This window comes from Mobula hypostoma, chromosome 5 (assembly GCF_963921235.1).
Source record: "Mobula hypostoma chromosome 5, sMobHyp1.1, whole genome shotgun sequence".
Taxonomy (NCBI): Eukaryota; Metazoa; Chordata; class Chondrichthyes; order Myliobatiformes; family Myliobatidae; genus Mobula; species Mobula hypostoma.
Window position 1 is genome coordinate 33,050,485 of NC_086101.1, and position 24,056 is coordinate 33,074,540.

Genomic DNA, 24,056 nt, shown 5'->3' on the forward strand with positions numbered 1-24,056 from the left:
TCACTCCATTCTTCAAGAAGGGAGAGAGGCAGAAGAAAGGAAATTATAGGCCAGTTTGTCTGAACTCAGTGGTTGGGAAGATGTGGAGTCCATTATTAAAGAGCAGGTGTTTAGATACTTGGTGGCACCTGATAAAGTAGGTCAAAGTCAGCATGGTTTCCTGAAGGGGAAATCTTGCCTGACAAATCTATTGGACTTCTTTGAGGAAATAACAAGCAGGATACACCAAGGAACTCAGTGGATGTTCAGAAGTTGCTACACATGAGGCTACTGGGCAAGATAAGAGCCTGTAATATTACAGGGAAGATACTAGTATGGATAGTAGATTGGCTGTTTGGCAGCAGGCATAGGGTCAGAATAAAGGAGCCGATTCTGGTTGACCTTTGGTGACAAATGGTGTTTGCTGGCATCAGTATTGGAACCGCTTCTTTTCTTGTTATATGTTAACGATTTGGATGATGAAATTGATGGCATTGTGGCCAGGTTTGCAGATGATACAAAGTTAGATGGAGGGCAGGTGGAGTTGAGAAAGCAGAGAGTCTGCAGAAGGACTTCAATAGATTGGGAAAATGGGAAAAGAAGAAGCAGATGGAATATAATGTAGGGAAGTGCATGGTCATGCACTTGGTAGAAGGAATAAAGGCATAGACTATCTTCTAGGTGGGAAAAAGATTTCGAAATCTGAGGCGCAAAGGGACTTGGGAGTCCTTGTATAGGATTCCCTAAAGGTTAACTTGCTGGTTGAGTTAATGGTAAGGTGCTTTTAAAGAACAACAGAAGGTAACTAAAAAGGCAATATGTGGAGAAAAAATGAGGTACGAAGGTAAACTAGCCAAGAATATAAAGGAGGATATTAAAAGCTTCTTTAGGTATGTGAAAAGGGAAAAAATAGTTAAGACCAAAATTGGGCCCTTGAAGACAGAAGCCGGTGAATTTATTATGGGGAACAAGGAAATGGCAGACGAGTTGAACAGGTACTTTGGATCTGTCTTCACTAGGGAAGACACAAACAATCTCCCAGATGTAATAGTGGCCAAAAGACCTAGGGTAATGGATGAATTGAAGGAAATTTATATTAGGCAGGAAATGGTGTTGGATAGACTGTTGGGTCTGAAAGCTGATAAGTCCCTGGGACCTGATGGTCTGCATCCCAGGGTACTTAAGGAGGTGGCTTTAGAAATCGTGGACGCATTGCTAATCATTTTCCAATGTTCTATAGATTCAGGATCAGTTCCTATGGATTGGAGGGTGGCTAATGTTGTCCCTCTCTTCAAGAAGGGAGGAAGAGAGAAAAGAGGGAATTATAGACCGGTTAGCCTGACGTCAGTGGTGGGTAAGATGCTGGAGTCAATTATAAAAGATGAAATTACGACACACCTGGATAGTAGTAACAGGATTGGTCCGAGTCCGCATGGATTTATGAAGGGGAAATTGTGCTTGACTAATCTTCTGGAATTTTTTGAGGATGTAACTATGAAAATGGACAAGGGAGAGCCAGTGGATGTAGTGTACCTGGACTTTCAGAAAACCTTTGATAAAATCCCACATAGGAGATTAGTGGGCAAAATTAGGGCACATGGTATTGGGGGCAGAGTACTGATATGGATTGAAAATAGGCTGGCTGACAGACACAAAGTGTAGCGAATAACGGGTCCCTTTCAGAATGGCAGGCGGTGACCAGTGGGGTACCACAGGGTTCAGTGCTGGGACCGCAGCTGTTTACAATATATATTAATGATTTAGATGAGGGAATTAAAAGTAACATTAGCAAATTTGCCGATGACACAAAGCTGGGAGGCAGTGTGAAATGTGAGGAGGATGTTATGAGAACGCAGGGTGACTTGGACAGGCTGGGTGAGTGGGCAGATGCAGTTTAATGTGGTAAGAACAGGAAGGCAGATTATTATCTAAATGGAGTCGAGTTAGGAAAAGGGGAAGCACAACAAGATCTAGGTGTTCTTGTACATCAGTCACTGAAAGCAAGCATGCAAGTACAGCAGGCAGCGAAAAAAGCTAATGGCATGCTGGCCTTCATATTGAGTATAAGAGCAAAGAGGTCCTTCTGCAGCTGTACAGGGCCCTGGTGAGACCACACCTGGAGTACTGTGTGCAGTTTTGGTCTCCAAATTTGATGAAGGACACTCTTGCTATTGAGGGAGTACAGCTTAGGTTCACAAGGTTAATTCCCAGGATTGCGGGACTGTCATATGTCGAAAGATTGGAGCGACTGGGCTTGTATGCTCTGGAATTTAGAAGGCTGAGAGGGGATCTTATTGAAACATATAAGATTATTAAGGGATTGGACACGCTGGTGGCAGGAAGCATGTTCCCACTGATGGGTGAGTCCAGAACCAGAGGCCACAATTTAAGAATTAGGGGTAGGCCATTTAGAACGGAGTTGAGGAAATACGTTTTCACCCAGAGAGTGGTGGATATATGGAATGCTCTGCCCCAGAAGGCTGTGGAGGCCAAGTCTCCGGATGCTTTCAAAAAAGAGATGGATAGAGCTCTTAAAGATAGCGGAATTAAAGGTTATGGGGATAAGGCAGAACTGGATACTGATAGTGGATGATCAGCTATGATCACAGTGAATGGCGGTGCTGGCTCGAAGGGTCAAATGGCCTACTCCTGCACCTATTGTCTATTGTCTATTGGAAGGCAAAGGCAATGTTAGCATTCATTTCGAGAGAACTAAAATATAAAGGCAAGGGTGTGATGTTAGGGCTTTATGAGGCATTGGTCAGACTGCACTTGGAGTATTGTGAGCTGTTTTGGGCCCCCTATCTAAGAAAAGATGTGCTGGCATTGGAGAAGGTCTAGAGGACATTCACAAGAATGATTCTGGGAAGGGAAGGGTTAACGTATGAGGAGAGTTTGATTGCTCTGGGCATGCACTCACTGGAGGTTAGAAGAATGAGGGGTATCTCAATGAAAACTTTCAAATATTGAAAGGCCTACGCAGAGTGGATATGGAGAAGATGTTTCTAATAGTGGGTGAGTCTAGAACCAAAGGTTACAGCCTCAGAACAGAGGGATATCCATTTAGAGCAGAGATGAGAAGGAATTTCTTTAGCCAGAGAGTAGAGAATCTCTGGAATTCATTGTCACAGATGGTTGTGCAGGCCAAGTCACTGGGTACACTTAAAGCAGGTTTTTGGTTTGTCAGGGCGTCAAAGGTTACAGGGAGAAGGCAGAAGAATGCTGTTGAGAGGGATAATAATCCACCATACTCAATAGGCCAAGTTCTGCTCCCATGTCTTATGGTGCTATGGAAGAACCACAAACAAGACAGAAAGTTTCAGTGTGCACATTTAAGAGGAGGTAAGTCCTTCCTCCTCTCTTCCCTAATCGTCAGAGAAACATCTTATTTTTCAAAGCACAATTTAAGGAAGTCTAGGACTGAAGATAATGGTTGAATCCTCTCCTCTACTCTGCTCTGTTTGAAGTGAAGTTAAACAGTCTGTCTGGCTGTGCCAGTCTACTGTATTAATTTGATGATTTAGTGTAATCCGTTCAGCTGTGTGCACTGAGGTTTGATTGTACAATCTGGATTTGTATGAGGTGATCAGGTATAAAATATCCAGCTTTGCAGAGGGTAAGTGGAGATGGTGCAGAGCTGCTGTCTGTAAAGGGTGTGTACGTTCTCCCCGCGACCGCACGGGTTTCCTCTGGGTGCCCCAAAGATGGGTAGATAGGTTAATTGGTTATTGTAAATTGTCCCGTGATTAGGCTGGGGTTAAATTGAGGGTTGCTGGACGGCAAGATTTGAAGGGCCAGTGGGCCTATTCTGCACTGTATCTCAATAAATTAATTTTTAAAATTTCAGAATCAGAATCAGGTTTATTATCACCAGCATGTGACGTGAAATTTGTTAACTTAGCAGCAGCAGTTCAATGCAATACATAATCTAGCAAAAAGAGAAATAATAATAATAATAAATAAAATAAAACATAATAAAAAATAAGCAAGTAAATCAATTACATATATTGAATAGATTATTAAAAATGTGCAAAAACAGAAATAATGTATAATAAAAACTGTGAGGTAGGGTTCAAAGCTTCAAAGTCCATTTAGGAATCGGATGGCAGAGGGGAAGAAGCTGTTTCTGAATCACTGAGTGTGAGCCTTCAGGCTTCTGTATCTCCTACCTGATAGTAACTGTGAGAAAAGCGCATGCCCTGGGTGCTGGAAGTCTTTAATAATAGACGCTGCCTTTCTAATAAATCTAAAAAAGAAACAGGTTGTTCCAAGTGAATAGGCAAGTCATATCAGGTGGAATATATTATCAAGGCCATAGAGCCATAGGGCAATGTGGCACTGACACAGGCACTTTGGGACAAAGAGCTCATGCTGACGATGGTGCCCACCCAGTTAGTTGCAGTTTCCTAAATTCATAGAACAGTGGAGCACAGTCTGAGCCTTCAGCCCATCATGTTGTGCCAACTTACATCAATCTAACCCTTCCCTCCCACACAGCCCATAACCTCCAGTTTTCTATCTGTCTGTCTAAGTGTCTCTTAAATGTTCCTTTTGTACCTGCCTTTACCAGCAGCCTGGCAGTACATTCCAGGCACCCACCAGGCTCTGTGTAAAAGGCACCACCTCTTCCTGCATTCCCATTAAATGGATGTCCTCTGGTAATGGCCATTGCTGCCCTGGGAAATTGTGCTGGCTGTCCATTGAACACCTTTCATAATCTATCAAGTCACCTTCATCCTCCTTCACTCCAAAGAGCAAAGCCCTAGCTCACTCATATCCCTCTGAGCTCTGCCCCACCATGGAGAAGAAATGTCAGAGTAGAAACGTCAAGTACTAGAGAGCATGCATTTAAGATGAGAGGGGGAAAGTTTAAAGGAGATGCGCATGGTGAGTTTGGTTTTACACAGAGTGTGGTGTGGTGGGTGCTTGGGATGTGCTGACAGGGATAGTGGCGGGAACAGATACGATAGTGTCATTTAAGAGGCTGTTTGATAGACCCATGAATTCACAGAGAATGGAGGAGAAGGTATCATTACACAGGCAGTGCAGAATTACTTCCATTCAGCACCGACACTGTGTGCCAAAGGGCCTGTTCTTGTGCGGTACTGTTCTATGTTCTAAATGATAGCGCAGCGGTGGACAAAGTTCAAGGTAAGTTCAGTATCAAAGTATGTATATGTTACCATATAATACCTTTAGATTCATCACCTTGCTGGCATGTACAGGAAATAAAAGAAATACAATAGAATGCTATGAAAACTATACAATAACAGAGAGAGACTGACAAACAACCAATGTGCAAGAGAAGTCAGACTGTGTAAATAACACATGATACTGAGTACACGGGTTGTAAAGAGTCTTTGAAAGTGAGTTCGCGTTGTGGTGATTGAAGTTACGGTTGCAGGGTAGTAATTTTCCTGAAGCCGATGGTGTGGGACTTGAGGCTTCCTGCCCACTGGAAGTTAGTGAGAAGAGGGGAAAGGTTGGATGGCAGGGCTCTATCACGATGGGTGCTGCTTTCCTGTGTCAGTGCTCCATGTGAGTGTAACTCAATGGTGGGGAGGGTTTTTCCTGTGACGGACCGGACGGTGTCAATCACCTTCAGCAGCCTTTACTGTTCCTGGATTCTGAGGTGTGAGCCTAATCTGTGTGTAACCTAACCAAGTGCTCCTTAAATGATACTATTGAAGCTGCTTCAACCACTTCCTCTGGCTGCTCGTTGCATATACTCACCACTTCTGCCTGAAAACATTGTTGCTCAGGTCCCTTTCAAATCTTTCCCCTCTCACCCTAAACCAATGCTCCCCTAGTTCTAGACTCCCTTGCCCTGGGAAAAATACTTTTATCTTATCCATACCTTTCATAATTTTAAGCATACCTATCGGTCATCCCTCATTCTCCTGTGTTCCAAGGAATAAAGACCTAGCCTGGCCAACCTCTCCCTAGCCCTGGCAACATGCTACATCTTTTCTACACTCTTCCCAGTTTAACCACTTTTTTCCTCGAACAGGATGATGGAAACTGTACACAGTATTCCAAGTGTGGCCTCACCAGCCTCTCGTCCTGGCAACATCCTGGTAATGAGAATACTCTCACGTTCCCGAGTCCGGACTCTCACACCATTCAGCCCCGTGCAGTTGCACATTGCTGCCTAACAAGTTGTAGAATTGTCACGATTGCTGATATAAAAACTAAGTTCCATTACATCGTCCGGTAGAACAAGGTACATGTTGAGGATTGTGCTTTTTTTATGAAGACATGATAGTTAAACTGTCAGCAATATCCACGAATAAATACTGAAATAGCTGCTAGTCAGAGTGCTGACTCTGGTTATATCACTAATCTTCTCTTACCTTATACATAATTTATGATGAATTGCAAATCACATGAAATCAGATTGTATCACAGTAAATAGATTTTTTGCTAAGCTATCTTAATCAAGCCATTTGCCAATATTTACTGATGAAAACTTCAATGTTAAACAACAAATTATCAGAAGTACATTTCTTGTGCAAGTATAATGTTGTAAAGACATTAACTGCTCTGAACTAAATAATCTCTTAAGGGAACAAATATTCGTAAAGCCTCCCCTGGTGGCTGAGCTCATTAAGATCTCCTTGTGGATCGAGCTAGATACTCATTTGATCAGGATGCTACAGAGGCATTTGATTAAGGCTCCAATTGCACAGCGGGAATGCAGCTCTTAAAACCCCAGCTGACAGTTTGCTTGAATAGGCATGATTTAGGATTTGAACCACTGGACCTGTTAATGTCAGAATTATTGAGGACATGTTGTCTCTCATGAAAATGCAGCAATTTTACCTGCTTAGGAAAAAAATTCCATCTTAGAATCATGGAACAGAATAGTTTGTTCTGCATAAGGGCTGAGGAATTACTTGGATTTTCACCACATACGGTACAGCACAGAGTTTTCAAATATTTTCATCCATCTCTGCAATAGGAAAATATATAATTATTACATTTATATAGTCATTCTTGAGTTACCTATAATATATGTGCTCTGACTGTAAACTCAGATAATTTTCAGAATCAGATTTATTATCACTGTCTGAAATGACGTGAAATTTGTGCTTTGCAGCCAAGACATAAATCGGAAAACAAATAGTAGAAAAAAGGGAATAATGAGGCAGTGTTTCTGACTTCATAAGCCGTTCAGAAATCTGATAGTGGAGAGAAAGAAGCTGTTTCTGAAACGCTGAGTGTGTGCCTTTCTAACTTTTAATGGTTAATGCCATAGTCAGTCAGTTTAATCCATGCTAGGTTGAACAAATAGTCAGAGACACACTTGAAATGCAATGCTCTCATTTATAAGAGTCAACAATACGGTGCAAAGATTAGTGGGCCTGATTCCTACGGCATCTCTGATTTAACATAGATGAGTGGTTTGGACTTAAAGAGATTGTCTGCATTTGCACTACAGAGTAACGTTCACTTCAGACTAATTCTATGTTTGCACTCTATAATGAGCTGAAATCCAGAGCCACAGATTGATTTTGCACAGAGCTGAAATGGGTGTTGGGGGGCAGGGCAGGAAATAGGAGTTGGGGAGAGCTTCTTATCACTATTGCACTCCGCCGCACTTCAACAATAGGTTAACATTAGTAAAAGTATAAAACTACTTTGCACTGACTTTAAGCATGCTTAAATTCAGTGGTAAGCAGTAACTGACTTACATGTAATGTCAACTTTTACCATTATCAAAGAATATGTGAACAGTTTGAAAGAAAGCAACTTTGATAAATATATTAAGACAGAGACAGAGAAAGAGCAGGATGAATTGGATTGGATTGGTTCACAAAGACTCATTAATGTGCATGGTGCCCTGTGATAATCTGATTTTAATTCCAGTTTGTAAATGCACACCACAAAGTCTTGTGATTAGCAACAGAGTTATGTTACAAATTAGTTTTAAAAAACACAGATTGCTTTTTGGAACATAACTGTTGTTATCTTTAATTGAAAAAATATTTGAAGTAACTCAGATGAAGATCATCAATCCCTGTATCATGTGTATCTTTGTGATTTATGTACCACAGATACACAAGAACACAAGAGCACAAGGTATAGGAGCAGGAATAGGCCATCCGGACCATCGATCCTGCCCCACCATTCAATAAGATCACGGCTGATCTGTCCGTAAACTCAGCTCCATCTACCTGCCTTTTCCCCATATCCCTTAATTCCCTTACAATGTAAAAACCTATCTAACTGTTTCTTAAGTATATTTAGTAAAGAAGCCTCAACTGCTTCCCTGGGCAGAGAATTCCACAGATTCACCACTCTCTGGGAAAAACAGTTTCTCCTCATCTCCATCCTAAATCTTCTCCCCTGAATCTTGAGGCAATATCCCCTAGTTCTAGTCTCACCAGGCAATGTCCCCTAGTTCTAGATATGTACAGCAAATCTTTCAGCTCACTTTGTCCATGTCAACCATGATGCTTATCTAATCCCAGTTGCCTGCATTAAATCCAAATCCCTCTGTGCCATTCCTATCTACAAAAGTACACGTTGAAATGCCTTTTAAGCACTGTAATTCCAACTGCCTGCACCACATCCTCTGGCAGATTTTTCTGAATATTTACCACCCTCTGTGTGAAAACATTACCCCCGATCTCCTTTACCACTCTCACCCTAACCTGTGCCTTCTAATTCTAGATTCCCCTGCCCTAGAAGAAAAGATTCTGACTATCCATCCTATATATGCCCCTCATAATTTAATTTAATGCTATAAGGTCTCGTACCTTCCAGCGAGAATAAACCCAGCTTGTCCAATTTCTCCATGGAAGTACAGCTCTCCATTTGAGACAACATCTTCATGCACTCTGTCTATTGCTACCAAACCCTTCCTCTTGTGTGGCAACTCCAGAAATACACAACATTTCAGTCTCTAACAAATGTCTTGTATAATTGCATCATAATGTTGCTACTCTTACTGTCACAATTGACAAGAAACTCACTTCATATCAGATTTAGGTGTTAAAGTTAACTCTCAGAATGGGGCTGTATTGCAGATGGTATGTTATTCTGACGTTTGCAGGCAGTCTCAGCTGAACTCATTGTTTTCATCCTCTCAAATGGTAGTAAATTCAAGTTCCGTCCCTCAGAGTCGTGCACATAATCTGGATTGGTGCATTGCTGAAGAACAGTTCTCAGGATGACTGAAGTCTACAGGGAGAACTGCAGTGCCAGGGATGAGGGTCTGGGGGAGCACTGCACCCTAGTAGTGTAAATACCGAGGGACTTGACGCAGCCAGAGATGCAAACCTTTGACTGAGACACTTACAGCTAGCTGCCCTCTCAGGCAGAGATGTAGATCTTGACATACTCCTACAGCTTTAAGGGAAAAGTTAGAAAGCTGAAAACATTTTGGTCCAATATTATTTCTGTGCCAACTCAGTTGTTAGCAACTCTCACATTCCTGCAGTTTCATATTCCTGGTAACAATCATTAAATACACACTGACTCATGAACAGTGAGTACGATAGCACATTACCTGTCTGCTAATATTCTCAGCACTTCCTGAAGACCAGCAAGTGAGAAGCCCCATTTTTCTCCTCTCTAACAAGCCTCTCTCTTTAGTTTACCCTGTTGGAAGTCCTTTCGAATTCTATCAACATGAAAGTGATTCATCCACCTCGAAATGTTAACTGGACATCAGGGATAAGAGACATTTAATATTATAATGAGGAGAGAGGACACAAGCAGAAGAGAAATATCACTTGTGGACATGTTCATTCAAAATTTCAATGAACTGACCATCAAATTTCCTTATTCCTTGATTATAACCAAATGCTTCACCATGACACTGAACTGTTGGATATATTTCAGAAGCAGCAAGGGGATCCAGCACTGGAAGTGTATAGTTCTGAACACCCGTAGCACCCCCATACATACTCTTCCTCTTTCTCCCTTCTCTATCCCTATCTCCCACTCTCTCCCTCTCTCCCCCATCTTCCTTTCACTCTCACTTTATCTTTTTCTCCCTCTCTTTCTATGTTTTTCTCTCTTTCGCTCTAGCTCTTTCTCTCTCTCCCCTCTTTCTTAAGTTTTGTCCTGTTGAAATTCCTTTCTAATTCTCATCAACATAAAAGTAGCAGTGATTGCTACAGGGTGCCATGTGATTGGGGACTGAAAATGAATCATGGTAGTTAATCAATAATCTTCCCTGATAATGATTAGAAACAATTGCACATGAAGGGACTGAGAGACATCATCAGAAAACAAATGCAGCAATTGAATGGAAAATTAAATAAATGGAATAGGTATATCTACCTTTATCTGAGCATAATTATCTTTGGCTCTTCCTTTTCCAGAGGCTTTTTGGTCCAGCTCTACTCCATCTCAGTAACACACTTGGTCTGAAATGAAATCAGCTCTTCAATATCAATTTAATATTGAGTTTACATATCAGGTGAGGAACTTTGTGGCATTTGGAACCTTAAATGATAAACAGGAAAACAAAATAGATCAATGTCCTTTAAATTGAAGAAACATCAATAAACATCAGAATAGTTAATTGCAAACTTCCTTCCAATGGTTTTGAACTGTAAGGTGGGGAGAAGAATTCTCTTATTTTCCCAAGTTAATAACAAAGGAGATGAATTGCAGCATTTATAGTCTTTCCCCACTGAAAGACAAAGCCTAATGTGCAAGCCACGATGATCAGATATCCAATGCCAGATTCCCCGACATAGACCCTTTACTGATTTATGTCTTGCCATGACTTTATCAGGTTGACATGATTCAAACAAAAAAGATACCAGGATATGCTATCAAAATTTTCTCAAAAAGTTTAACATTGACACCTTCTGTGGAAATAACTGGTGCATGACCCACTCAGACTCGAAGAGAACTTGTGAGAATGTTTAGTCGATTCATTTAGGAGCAGCCAGTAGCTCCCTGTACTCAATGGAAGTAGTACAATACATTCCAAACTACACCTCTATCCCATCAGATAACTCCTACCTTATCTGTGGTCCTGCTCATCTCCTTTAAACTTTCCTTTCTCCCATGTTAAATGTATGCCCTCTAGTGCTTGACATTCCTGCCCCAGGGAAAAGATTCTGACTGCTTACTCTATCTATACCTCTCATAATCTTATAACATTCTACCACGTAGGCTTCCAGCCTCTGATGCTCATGGAAATAACCCAGTTTGTCCAACCTCTCCTTATCTCTCATACCCTTTAATCCAGGCGGCATCCTGGTGAACCCGTTCTGCAACCTCTCCAAAACTTCCACATCCTTCCTGCAAAGGTGTGACCATAATTAAGTGCAGCCTAACCAAAGTTTTATACAGTTGCAGCATGACTTCCTGACTCCTATAACTCAGTGCCTGACGATGAGGACAAACAAACCATATTCCTTCTTTACCACCCTCTCTACTTGAGTGGCCATGTTCAGTGAGCTATGTACCTGGACGCTAAGATTTTTATGTTGTTAAGGGTCTGCATTCACTGTATACATTCCCTTTACATTTGAGCTTCCAAAATGCAACTAGCTCAGATTAAACACTATCTGCCATTTCTCCACCCATATCCACAAATGATCTATATTCTGCTTTATCCTTGGATAGCCTTCTACACCGCTCACATTCCGCGGTCCTTTGTGTGGTCTGTAAAACTTACTAATCCACGTCATCACTATCACAAACAGCAGAGGATCTGGAGCTGATCCCTGTGGCACACCATTGGTCATGGACTACATTCTTCCACCTCTACCCCTATCTTCTGTAGCCAAGCTAATTCTGAATCCAAACTATCAAGTCATCTCAGATCCCATGCATCTTAATCTTCTAGACCAGCCTACCATGAGGGAACTTTCAAATGCCTTACTAAAATCCATGTAGACCACATCCACTGGCCTACACTCATTAATCTTCTTCATCATCTCCAAAAATAACTCGATTCTATTTCTAGACATGATCTGCTCTGCACAAAACCATGCTGAATGTCCCTGTTCCGGCCATCATTTTTCCACATGCACGTAAACCCTATACCTAAAAATTCTCACCAGTAACTTCCCTAGGATCTCTGATAATCCCTCAGGGAATAAAACTTATACCCAAAACTGAAAACTGCCAGATCAAACAGATCTCATGGTTGTATATGGTGACATGTATATGGTACTTGATAATAAATTTACTTTGAACTTTGATTTCAATGAAAGGACTCCTTGTAAGTCACATGAACTTTATTTAAAATTAGCATGTGATTTGCCGTCTTTTGATCACGAAGGTGAGATTTTAATAAGTGTACATTGTAACTTGTTTTGTACAGTCCCTCATCCAGAATGAATTTCACACCTTATAACTGTAGACAAACTCTTCAGTCCAAGTTCAGTCTGGTCAACTGTGTCACTGTTATCACTGAGGTCTCAGGATAGTAGGTCTTAAGGCATGGAGTTGATTGGTACCTTGGCTGGTCTGGGCAGAATTTGGATGAGGTTGGTAGGAGATACCAACCTCAGGTATACTCAGGTATGTGTCAGAGATAACAAGGATTTGAAAGTAACAGATGAGCTGGGGCAAAGCTGGAGTTAGGTAACATTACAGAGTTGGAAACAGGCTATTCTGCTGAAAATAAAGGTTATGTGTTCATCTTGGGGCAAAAATGGCACAAAAATTACAGCCCTGTTCATCTTCAAACAGTACGAAGGATGGAGGTGCTGGCTCAGAACAAGGCAGGAATAAAATAGTGCCCTCCCAACGTAGAGTTGAAATACCCAGAAGTCGGAAACATCATGATCTGGCAGGAAGCAAACTACTGGATAATTTATAGTGCTGGACCAGTCTAATTTCAATATGTTTAGATTTAGATTAGATTTAGATTTGAATGTGTTACTATTTCAAATGTACTATATTATTGTAAGCTGTTGTTAATTAGATTATTCTGAGATAATACACAAAATCTCATTGTCTGTAAACTATCACTCCATGCCTTTGGCAAGTCAAAGATGTGGAAAGGGAGTTGTTCATCTTTGGTGATTATGGGATGAATGAAGAGGACTTTGATAATGTAACTTAGAGCATGGTAAACAGGAACTTCTGGCACAATGAGCCCACTCCGCCCAGTTACACCCCAATTAACCTACTAACCCATACGAAATGCCGGAGTAACTCAGCAGGTCCGGCAGCATCTGTGCAAAAGGAATAAGCAGTCAATGTTTTGGGCCGATGCCCTTCATTCAGGGCTGGAAAGAAAGGGGACAGAATCCAAAATAAGAAGTTGGGGGGGGAGGGAGGCGAAGGAGTACAGGTGAGAAGGTGACAGGTGAGGTCAGGTGAGTGAAGGAGTGAGAAGCTGGGAGGTGAAAGGTGGAAAAGGTAAAGGGCCAAAGAAAAAGTAATTTGATAGGAAAGGGGAGTGGACCTGTTGAGTTCCTTAAGCATTTTGTATGTGTTACCCTGGTTTTCCAGCATCTGGTGTTAATAACCTATTAACCTACTTCGGAATATGGGAGGAAACCGTATCTCCCGGAGCAAAGGCTGGTGAGCGTGAAACTCCGTATAGGCAGGGGCGGGAATTGAACCCCGGTCACCGACGCTGTAAAGTGTTGTGCTGGCCCGCTGTGCTACTGTGCCGCCCCAAATATAAACACCCTTTTCCGCTGGAAAGGGCTGGGACTGTACAGCTTATTCAGTGGCGGTCCCCCAGACTCGGGGGTGGGAGAATGAACCCGAAGGACCAGCACACCCTGCACTGGCGTAGCTCAGCGTTTAAAATGATTTCAGAAGCAAATGTGACCAATGAGAAGCCACCTCAAAACGGAACGGATAAATTACAATATAATTACAATTCAGTAGAAAGGGTATAACAAAATTGCCTTATTATCTGCTTCTACCCATCAGGTGATGTTAACATCCCACTTTGTGGATGTCACAATTGAGTATTTTACCTACATGACTTGAGCTGAAGTGCTTTTGTACAGAGGAAATGGCTTTTGAATGTCCTTTTACCGTTCTCTTCACAACACTCTGTCTAAGCAGTAGTGAGGTGATAATGATAGCCATTGCTGACTTTTTAAACCTCCTACTTATGTTATATAAAATAATACAGGGTGTGAAAACTGTTCTAAACTCAATTCAGCATCTGTAATCTGTCATTATCCTACGTGACACGCAATATACACAGGCTGTTGAACATCCCTGGGAAACTACCTGTTCAGGACAGAAATATCCATCAGAAAAGTAGAGGAAACAACCCTCGGTGCAGCTACTGGGGGGGAGGGGAGGGGAGAGGAGGGGCGCAAAACTTCCGCGCTGACACTCGGCAATGACACGATAAACGGCGGCGAACAGCGGGGCAGAAAGAGGGCCAGGGGCCTGCTCCTGGGCCTGACCAAAATGGCCATTCACGGGCCGGGTTGCGGGCAGTGAGGGCTCTGCCGACTGCCGACTACCCGTCCCTCTTCCGTTCGTACCCGGCTGTCCTTGGGGAGGGAGCATGCCTTCTCAATGGGCACAGGAATGGTGCTGCCCCCGGGGAATTGAGTGTTTTGATTCTAGTAATCGAATTTGCAAATAGTAATGTTGTTATGGTGGTATTTTGTGAGTGAGTAAGCTTTTGTAGTTTTGTATGAAAAGAAGGCTTGAAACTCAAAAGGAGCAGGAAGTATCTGTGGAGGGAATTGGACGTAACGTATCTGGACTGAAAGAGCAGAGAGGAGTTAGCCAGTATTAAGCATTTTGGAGAGAAGTGAGTCATTCTTGCACACCGAGTCTTCGGCACAACAGGGCCTGGCTCTTCTGACAGGCGAGAAAATGACGCACGGATACCGATGACTGCGGGTTTCAACCGTTTAACAACCATCACGAAGCGATCCACCTTCGCTCAACTTCACAGACTAGGCAGAGGCACGTTATTAGCACTTCATCTCCATGCAGACAGTGATTTGTCTGTTGCTGAAAGCATTATCATTCCCTCGCCGTTCCTCCGTATTACAAGAATGTAATGTAATGCTTGACCCGCAAGCACATCAAACAGCTGGAGCGGTTTCACATGCGCTCTCTGCGGTCGATCATGAGGATTCGATGGCAGGACCGAATTTCCAACCAGGAAGTCCTTGACAGAGCCAACAGCACAAGCATTGAGGCAAGGATCCTCCAGGCCCAGCTACACTGGACTGGCCATGTAATCCGCATGGGTAAATCCCCAGGCAGCTGCCCTACGGTGAGTTTGAGCATGGCAGTCGCAATCAGGGCCGCCCAAAAAAAAAAGATTCAAAGACAATCTGAAATCGTACATCAAATGGGCAGACCTCCAGCCCTGACAACTTGAGGATTCCGCAGCCGACAGGGCTGCGTGGCGCATCTTGACCAGAAAAGCTGCATCTGACTTTGAGGATGACCGAAATCAGCGCCTTGCAGCAGCATGACACTGACGCCGCAAAGCTGTGTGTGCACCTGTCCTAACACCCGCCATTCCATGTCCAACCCGCAACCGCATGCGTGTGTGTGCTTCGGACTTCGGCCTCCGCTTCGGACACTTGCGCATTCATAGATGTCTTCCTCGGACCCCGAGAGACAACCACCAATGTAATGTTACCATGGCTACCTTGCAAGTTTCCGCCTTACAGAAATTTCCCTCAACTTTTTGTCAGAAACTCCTCAATCACCTCTGCTATTTCCCGTCTTGATTTAATTTGTTTGGGCTCATAGTTTTCCAGTTGTTCGCAACCCAATCGGAATGTCATTTTTTTCTTTTGCATATTTAAAACATTTCCACCCGGATTTGGATTGCTATGGTTCAATAACATTACGCCATTGGAGACTACTAAATCAGTTTTTGCACTACTAAACTATAACTAACCTGCTCACCAATGCCAAAGTGCATTTCATATTCCCTACAAATTACCAGATATCCCACGAGCATACATGGACCCTGCCTGGGATTTTCCCTAGGTGAACCAATTGCATCGGGTAAGTTTGGCGGAGGTGGCGAAGGTAATGTCTGGGGAAGCTTGTGAGGTAGCGAAATGACATGTTGGCTGTAGAAGTGTAGGGAGCAAAAACAGACCGATAACTAGGATAATTCCTAATTTCAGTTTTAAAACAGTTAATGATGAACATCATGGGCACAGAACATCACGAGAAAATATTACTGTTCGCTCATTTCCCAACATTGATGGCTGAATCCGGGCGCAGTAACCAGAGACACACAACGTCGAAAAATCTTCGATGTGAAAGAAACTATAAAGAGGTTGCGAGATTATAAAACCCGGAAAGAAACCTCGCCGGTCAGCAGATTTTTTAACGCACTGATGGACCATGAGACCAGTAACAAAGGATGAAAAAAAAAGATTATCCAAAGACCACGTGTGGAGCGAGCATATAATGTTATTGCTGCGTCTATTAATTATGTTAATTACTGAAATCCCAAGGTTCAGGCGCCCTCTCGCCACTCCGTAAATGGATAAAATTTTCTCAACTAAAACATGATTAAAAACATCAGCTGGAACATGTTGTACCCTGGAAACATTGCACACGGATTAGTTTATAACAATTGATTATACTATGGTAACACTTAAATAGGAAACACGAAAAAAAGAATCATAAAGGGATCTCTCATCGCGTAACTTCACCGCCAAAGCAAAGAGGTTTGTATTAGTACATTATCTCGTTACAAACAGTGGTTTGAATATTAATCTGGCACAGCCCAAATATGTTGCTGAAAATGTTATTATTCTCCCTCCGTTCCTCCATATTACAAGAAGGTAATGTGATATTAATAAAGTTGTTTTGGAAGATTCTGCCATGCAGATTTCCTCTTCTTTTCCTAAGAAACTCTTCAGTTACCTTCAATGTTGTTGTTGTTGTTGTTCGTCCATCGTTGACGTCGATGAGGACCTCGACACCATTATGATAGTGTTGAGACTAGCGCGTGATTTGGATTTAAGTGAGGGAGAGTTGCGCAGCGTCAGCCTCACTCTCTCTTCCCAATTCCCATCTGAGTCCAGTGTCAAGGCAGAGTCGAGACGGCTGGAGATGGGACTAGGCGCAGTGGATGACCGGGACGTCTTCTGTGTCTTGTCCTGCTCTACACGTTCCACGACGCTGGCAGAGACAGCCTTCTTGACCGTTGGACCTTCCATTGGTCTCGTCCGCTCAATCCGCCGGAGTCTGTCTTCACATGCTGGGATAAGACAACTCCCTATCTCACCGAGGGTTTGAGACCCGTCGGCTACCCTCACCTGGTTTAGCCGGCTTGTCGAAGCCGTTGCCCGGGGTGTGGCCGCTGTCACATGCGAACAGCTACGGGGAGCCACAGGTGAGAGCTGAGTGCCAGGTGGGGACCAAAGGTGGACTAACCGCCCTGAAAAGGACGCGACATGTTCCCCCACCAGAGGTGCTATCCCTCCCTGACACCCCATATACCTTCAATGTAAAACATAGAACATAGAACAGAAAAGGACCTTCGGCCCATGATGTTGTGCTAACCCTTTTAACCTATTCCAAGATCAATCTAATGCTTCCCTCCCATATAGTGCCTATCTTAGAGTCTATTACATGTCTCTTATGTATCTGCCTCTCCCACCGTCCCTGGCAGTGCACTCCATGCACGCACCTCTCTCTGTGTAAAAAAAACCCCTGACATCCCCCTATACTTTCCTCCAGTCATCCTAAAACTATGCCCTCTCTTATTCGTCATTTCTGCCTTGCAAAAAGGCTGTCCACGCAGTCTATGCTTCTTAAAATCCTAAGTCACTTCTCCATCAAGTCACTTCCCATCTCCTTTACGCCAAAGAGGAAAGCCCAGTTTGTGCAACATTTCCTCATAAGACATGCTCTCTAATGCAGGCAGCATCCTGGCAAATCTCCTCTGCACTCTCCCTAAAGCTTTCACATCCTAAGGTAGTACCAAGGGCAATGAAGAAAATTTACAGGGAAGAAATTCAACAAGAATCATCACCAAAATATTTTTTTAAGTGGGATTATCACCATCCACCTTTATATGAACTGCATTCAAAACATTTCAGCCTTGCAATTGTTTTGAAAATGCTGATGCCAATTTGTAGAGAAACACATTCACACAAGTTAAATAAACTTCCAACAGCTGGTCATTTTATTTGAATATGTTTATGACAAGCAGATGTGAAATACTGTTCCTGTTTTATATCTTTTATCTATTTTGGTGCCTTATTCACAATGGGACAAACATACTGGAGAAAGAAAGGGCAAAGATACTGACACCTTCACAAGGCTTTATCCCAATGAATGACAAGGCCTCAACATGGAAATGTGAACAACTCTGGCATAAAGTAAGAAGCATAACACCAAAGCTCACTGTCACACCTTACTCTGGAGATCAGTTTTAGCAGGCTTCAGCTCCCAAAACTTCCCACGGAAGTGCTTTCAGGTCAATTTCAAACTCACAGCAACACCACCAGTTTCCATGTCATTTAATAGGAAACTAACTATCGCTGCTTTTTGGCGAACCATTGGTCATTAGACAAGGACTAGTCCACCTACGCTGCCCAGACAGCCAGCCATTTCATAATATCACAGCTACAGCCATGACTCTAAATTCCTATCTACTGAAATTAAAGTGTAGGATAAAAAAAAAATCAGAGAGCAAAAAAGTGGTGGGGAGGATAAGGATTAAAATAATTTAATATATAAAAAAGACAATAGTGGGAGTAAGTTCATAATGAGTAGTGAAGGGATGAGAAAAATTGCCTCGGGATCACCTGTTCAGAAGGTGTAAGGCAAAGCCAATCTGCTTAACAACACACTCAGTCTTCTGTCAATTGTTGAGTGCAATGGAAGGTACCAGATAGCAACATCAGATGGCATATACACATTAATAACCTGTTTCTTGATGCCCAGTTTGGGTTTCACCAATCCAGACCTCATTCCAGTGTTGCTCCACACATTAATCAAAGAGAGCTGAGAGTAACTACACTAGGCAACATTCGACTGAACTCAGTGGGCGTCAGGGAGACCTGGTAAAACTGAACAGTGGGCATCAGGGATACCTGGTAAAACTGAACTGAATGGGCATCAGGGAGACATGGTAAAACTGACCCTAGCGGGCATCAGGAAGACATGGTAAAACTGAGCTCAATGGGCACTGAGGAGGCCTGGTAAAATTGAACAGTGGATATCAAGGAGACGTGGTAAAACTGAACTGAATTGGCATTGGAAGGACCTGGTAAAACTGAACAGTGGGCATTAGGGAAAACTGGTAAAACTGATCAGTGGACATCAAGAACATCTGATAAAACTGAACTGAATGGGCATCAGGAAGACCTGGTAAATCTAAAACAATGGGCATCAGGAACACCAGGTAAAACTCAACTCAATAGGAATCAGGGACACCTGGTACAACTGACCTCAGTGGACATCAGGGAGACCTGGTAAATCTAAAACAATGGGCATCAGGAACACCAGGTAAAACTCAACTCAATAGGAATCAGGGACACCTGGTACAACTGACCTCAGTGGACATCAGGGAGACCTGGTAAAAATGAACAGTGGGCATCAAGGTGACTAGTAAAACAGAACTCAATGGACATCAGGGAGACCTGGTTAAACTGAACTCAATGGAAATCAGGGAGGCCTGGTTAAATTGCATGCGAGCATCAAGAAGAGCAGGTAAAACTGTACAGTGGGCATCAGGGAGCCCTGGCAAAGCTCAACTCAATGGGAATCAAAGACAGCTGGTACAAATGAACTCAGTGGACATCAGGGAGACCTGGTAAAAATGAACAGTGGGCATTAAGGTGACTGGTAAAACAGAACTCAGTGGGTATCAGAGAGATCTCGTTAAACTGAACTCAGTGGGCACAGGGGAGACCTGGTTAAACTGAACTCTGTGGGCATTAAGGAGACCCTGTAAAACTGAGCTCGGTAGGTATCAAGGAGACCTGGTAAAATTGAACTCAGTTGGCACCAAGGATACCCGGTAAAACTGAACAGAGGGCATCATGAAGACTGGGTAAGATGGAACAGTGGGCATCAGGGAAATCTGGTAAAACTCAACTCAGTGAGAATCAGGGACACCTGGTACAGCTGAACTCTTTGGACATCAGGAGACCTTGTAAAACTGATCTCAATGGGTATCAGGGAGACCTGGCAAAATTGAACAGTTGGCATCAAGAAGTCTGGGTAAAATGGAACAGTGGGCATCAAGAAGACCTGGTAAAACTGAACTCAGTGGGCACTGGGGAGACCTGATAAAACTGAACGCATAGAAACATAGAAAACCTACAGCACAATACAGGCCCTTCGGCCCACAATGCTGTGCTGAACATGTCCTTACTTTGGAAATTACTCCAGGTTACACATAGCCCTCTATTTTTCTAAGCTCCATGTACCTATCCAGGAGTCTCTTAAAAGACCCTATTGTTCCCAACTCCACCACCGTCGCCGGCAGCCCATTCCATGCACTCACCATTCTCTGTGTAAAAAAACTTACCCCTGACATCTCCTCTGTACCTACTTCCAGGCACCTTAAAACTGTGACCTCTTGTGTTAGCCATTTGAGCCCTGGGAAAAAGCCTCTGACTATCCAATGATCAATGCCCTTCATCACCTTATACACCTCTATCAGGTCACCTCTCATCCTCCGTCTCTCCAAGGAGAAAAGGCCAAGTTCACTTAACCTATTCTCATAAAGCCTGCTCCCCAATCCAGGCAACATCCTTGTAAATCTCCTCTGCACCCTTTCTATAGTTTCCACATCCTTCCTGTAGTGAGGCGACCAGAACTGAGCACAGTACTCCAAGTAGGGTCTGACCAGGGTCCTATATAGCTCCACATTACCTCTTGGCTCTTGAACTCAATCCCATGGTTGATGAAGGCCAATACACCGTATGCCTTCTTAACCACACAGTCAACCTGCGCAGCAGCTTTGAGTGTCCTATGGATTCGGACCCCAAGGTCCCCCTGATCCTCCACACTGTCAAGAGTCTTACCATTAATACTATATTCTGCCATCATATTTGACCTACCAAAATGAACCACCTCACACTTATCTGGGTTGAACTCCATTTTGCATCCTATCGATGTTCTGCTGTAACTTCTGACAGCCTTCCACGCTATCTACAACACCCCCAACCTTTGTGTCATCAGCAAATTTACTAACTCATCCCTCCACTTCCTCAGCTAGTTCATTTCTAAAAATCACAAAGAGTAGGGGTCCCAGAACAGATCCCTGAGGCACACCACTGGTCACCAACCTCCATGCAGAATATGACCCATCTACAACTACTCTTTGCCTTCTGTGGGCAAGCCATTTCTGGATCTACAAAGCAATGTGCCCTTGGATCCCATGCCTCCTTACTTTCTCAATAAGCCTTGTATGGGGTACCTTATCAAATGCCTTGCTGAAATCCATATACACTACATCTACTGCTCTACCTTTATCAATGTGTTTAGTCACATCCTCAAAAAATTCACTCAGGCTCGTAAGGCATGACCTGCCTTTGACAAAGCCATGCTGACTATTCCTAATCATATTATGCCTCTCCAAATGTTCATAAATCCTGCCTCTCAGGATCTTCTCCATCAACTTACCAACCACTGAAGTAAGGCTCGCTGGTCTATAATTTCCTGGGCTACCTCTACTCCCTTTCTTGAATAAGGGAACATGTGCAACCCTCCAATCCTCTAGAACCTCTCCCATCCCCATTGATGATGCAAAGATCATTGACAGAGGCTCAAAAATCTCCTCCCTCACCTCCCTCAGTAGCCTGGGTATATCTTGTCTGGTCCTGGTGACTTATCCAACTTGATGCTTTCCAAACACTCCAGCACATCCTCTTTCTTAATGTCTATATGCTCAAGCTTTTCAGTCTGCTGTAAGTCATCCCTATAATCACCAAGGTCCTTTTCCATAGTGAATACTGGAGTAAAGTATTCATTAAGTACCTCTGCTATCTCCTCCAGTTCCATACACACTTTTCCACTATCTCATTTGATTTTTCCTATTCTCTCACATCTTATACTCTTGCTCTTCACATACTTGTAGAATGCCTTGGGGGGGTTTTGCTTAATCCTGCTCACCAAGGCCTTCCCATGGCCCCTTCTGGCTCCCTTAATTTCATTCTTAAGCTCCTTCCTGTTAGCCTTAAAATTCTCCAGATCTCTACCTAGTTTTTTGACCTTTCATAAACTTTTCTTTTCTTGACTAGATTTTCAACTGCCTTTGTACACCACAGGTCCTGTGCCCTACCATCCTTTCCCTGTCTCGTTGGAATGTACCTGTGCAGAACGCCACGCAAATATCCGCTGAACATCTGCCTTATTTCTGCCATACATTTCCATGAGAACCTCTGCTCCCAATTTATGCTTCCAAGTTCCTGCTTGCTAGCTTCATATTTCCCCTTACTCTAATTAAACACTTTCCTAACTTGTCTGTTCTTCTCCCTCTCCAATGCTATGGTAAAGGAGATAGAATTGAGATCTCCAAAATGCTTTCCCACTGAGAGACCTGACACCTGACCAGGTTCATTTCCCAATACCAGATCAAGTACAGCCTCTCCCCTCATCGGCTTATCTACATACTGTGTCAGGAAACCTTTCTGAACACACCTAACAATCTCCACCCCATTTAAATCCCTTGCTCTAGGGTGATGCCAATCAATATTGGGGAAATTAAAATCCCCCATCACGATAACCCTGTTATTTCTGCACTGTTCCAGAATCTGTTTACCTATCTGCTCCTCGATGTCTGTGCTACTATTGGGTGGTCTATAAAAAACACCCAGAAGAGTTATTGACCCCTTCCTGTTTCTAACTTCCACCCATGGAGACTCCGGAGACTCAGTAGACAATCCCTCCATGACTTCCTTCTTTTCTGCTGCCGTGACTGTATCTCTGATCAGCAGCGACCACCCCCCCCCCCACCTCTTTGGCTTCCCTCCGTTTCTGAAACATCTAAAGTCTGGCACTCTAAGTAGCCATTCCTGCCCCTGAGCCATCCAAGACTCTGTAATGACCACAACATCATGGCTTCAAGTACTGATCCATGCTCAAAGCTCATCTGGTTTATTCATGATACCCTTGCATTAAAGTAGACACATCTCAAACCATCAGTCTGACTGAATCCCTTCTCTATCACCTGCCTACACTCCCTCTCACGCTGCCTACAAGCTTTCTCTATTTGTGAGCCAACTGCCCCTTCCTCTGTCTCTTCATTTCAGATCCCACCCGCAGCAATTCTAGTTTAAACTCTCCCTTAGCAAGCCTCCCTGCCAGGATATTGGTCCCCCTCAGATACAGGTGCAACCCATCCTTTTTGTACAGGTCATGCCTGCCCCAAAAGTGGTCCCAATGATCCAGAAATCTGAATCCCTGCCCCCTGTTCCAATCTCAAAGAGCTCAGGGGACGTGGTAAAACTGAAATCAGTGGGCACCAGGAAGACCTAGTAAAACTAAAGTCAGCAGGCACCAGGAAGACCCAGTAAAACTGAACTCAAAAGGCACCAGGGAGACCTGGTAATGCTGAAGTCAGTGGGCACCAGGGAGACCTGGTAATACTGAACTCAATGGGCATTAGAGAGACCTGGTAAAACTGAACAGTGGGCATCAGGGACACCTGGTAATACTGAACTCAGTGGGCATCAGGAAGAGCCTGTAAAATTGTACTCAGTGGACATCATGTGTTGTACCTTTTCCTTCCACAGTGCGTGTCATCATTGCAGGAGTTTATCAAGGCAGTGATACGGGCACAAACTCCAAAGTCTTCCTTTATACAATTAGAAACTCATGGTTGCACAATTTTCAATTCATGATATAATCTACCCACCATCAGTTTACATTAATTTGCATTGCCATTGCTCATTCTTCTGCCATTAGTATCCTGGAAGGTTGAGAGTGGGAGGGTGATTACCCTTGATTAGAAATTTCACTGGATCAGCCACATAAGTAAGGTGGATGCAAGGTAGGTGTGCATCATCTGTGCCAAATGACCATCTGAAGTCTTTCTACCTTTTGAAAGGAACATGTCAGGTCTATAATGAAATACTTTCCACTCACCTGGATGAATGTTGGTCCAAACACACTCAAAAAGCTATTGCCTTTCAGAACAAAGCAACATGCCTGAATGGTACCCT

The 24,056-nt window shown here is 43.2% G+C and overlaps 1 long non-coding RNA gene across 1 annotated transcript in view; it reads right to left on the reverse strand.

Moving 5' to 3' along the window:
* Nucleotides 1-24,056, reverse strand: part of LOC134346738 (uncharacterized) — a 183,761-nt gene that overhangs the window by 130,123 nt on the left and 29,582 nt on the right. The window contains exons 2-3 of the long non-coding RNA XR_010018008.1: nucleotides 10,273-10,358; nucleotides 6,802-6,931 (exon numbers count right to left, since the gene is read on the reverse strand). This is a non-coding gene — a long non-coding RNA (uncharacterized LOC134346738). The remainder of the gene's footprint in view (nucleotides 1-6,801; nucleotides 6,932-10,272; nucleotides 10,359-24,056) is intronic.